At 34.6% G+C, this 1,680-nt stretch overlaps 1 protein-coding gene across 1 annotated transcript in view; it reads right to left on the bottom strand.

Moving 5' to 3' along the window:
• The window catches only part of LOC137658635 (fez family zinc finger protein erm-like), a 119,219-nt gene extending 118,142 nt beyond the window's left edge, over positions 1-1,077 (bottom strand). The window contains 1 exon segment of the mRNA XM_068393567.1: positions 577-1,077. The gene's annotated coding sequence lies outside the window, so the exon portion shown is untranslated.
• Positions 1,078-1,680: the final 603 nt, after the last annotated feature.

Raw genomic sequence — 1,680 nt, forward strand, 5'->3', positions numbered from 1 at the left:
CGCGCACACACACACACAAATATATATATATATATATATATATATATATATATATATATATATATATATATATATATATCTATATATATATATATCTATATATATATATATATATTATATATATATATATATGAATTAGTAGGCTAAATAGCTTTCAACGTAAACAACGCTATTGCGAGTAATAAATTGTTCAGGTTTTATATTACTAAACACCTATTTATAAATAACTATGATTATGTTATTATTTTTCATTGATTTAAAAAATTACGATACACACGCGCACACACACACACACACACACACACACACACACATATATATATATATATATATATATATATATATATATATATATATATATATATATATATATATATATATATATAGGGTAAATCATAATTTTTAGGACAAAAGCTTCTATTAGATTTTTTTTTTTTTTATGAGAGTAACTGGGTAAGCTCAAAATATTATTTGATTATTTAATTTCAAGGTTATTTGTTTGTGTGCAACAAAACTCCAACGATACGGACAAAAACAGAGAATAGCGCTTTTAACAATATTAGTTTCTGAACTTACCGTAATTTCCTGTAGTTTCATTTCGGCTATAATATTATCGACACTTGTTCTTCGATGTTCATCTCCGTGTTCCCAGCTCTCTTTCTCTCTCTCTTTCTCTCTCCTTCTCTTTCTCTTTCTCCCTCTGTTGTTCAAGCACGTGTTGTCATATCACTCGATTATGAACACGATAATTCGCAGTCCGCTGAAGTTCCATGCAAAATTGGTCTTTCTGTATTTAGGCCTCTCTTAAGAGACCACCTTACACGTGTTTGCCGGTTAAGTGTCACTATTTTGGAAGGAACTTTTTTTTAAGTTTCTTGAAAATTAACATATATATTTTTTTTTTAGGTTTCAGGAGAGATCGCTTATATCGAAACACGAGTCCTATATGGATAATACACTTAAATGTCTGCCGGGTGTGCGCTAGAGATCACAACTTGCTGCACTGATATCTCTTTAGTCTGTATTACTGTGTGTGTACCCGTCTCGTTCTCTCTCCTTCCTTGCCTTGCGGGTCAAGCCTCTTGTCAACACTGGGGACGACAATTAGAGTTCATTTATTTATCCCCCAAATGCCCAACACACAGACACACACAAGATCTGCGCTACCGACAACCCCCGACATTTTGCACATCTCTGCCACGCCCCTTATTACCCGCTGACCAATCGGCGCGCCGAGGACGACAGGGCTTGGAATTTAATACGCCGTCGCCCAATCAGCGTTTTTGGCCACGCCTACCGGTTGCTACAGTAGCGTGTACTGGCGGAAAACAACACAGTTACTGTCCTGTTGCCTGCGAAGTAACGCCTCATAGGCCCGGCTCTGCGAGTAATGATTTATCAATGACTGACTCGAAAGGAGGCATATGTATGTTGCCTCTTTCACAGCCTAAGAAAGATTGTTTATACAAAATTTTAAGGCAACAATCAACAATTGTTTTTCTTAGTTGAAAGTTAGAAACATTTGAGTATTATAGGCCTATTACCATTTAACTTAAAAACTATGTTAATCTTCTTAATATGATTATATAACTTTATTTTTAAATGTCAAAACTTATAGACCAGGCAGAATCAGCCAAGGCACACAAAGGAGTGGAAATATGAAATGTATCGCAATGCCCT

The sequence above is a fragment of the Palaemon carinicauda genome, chromosome 19 (genome assembly GCF_036898095.1).
Source record: "Palaemon carinicauda isolate YSFRI2023 chromosome 19, ASM3689809v2, whole genome shotgun sequence".
In the NCBI taxonomy this organism is placed as follows: domain Eukaryota; kingdom Metazoa; phylum Arthropoda; class Malacostraca; order Decapoda; family Palaemonidae; genus Palaemon; species Palaemon carinicauda.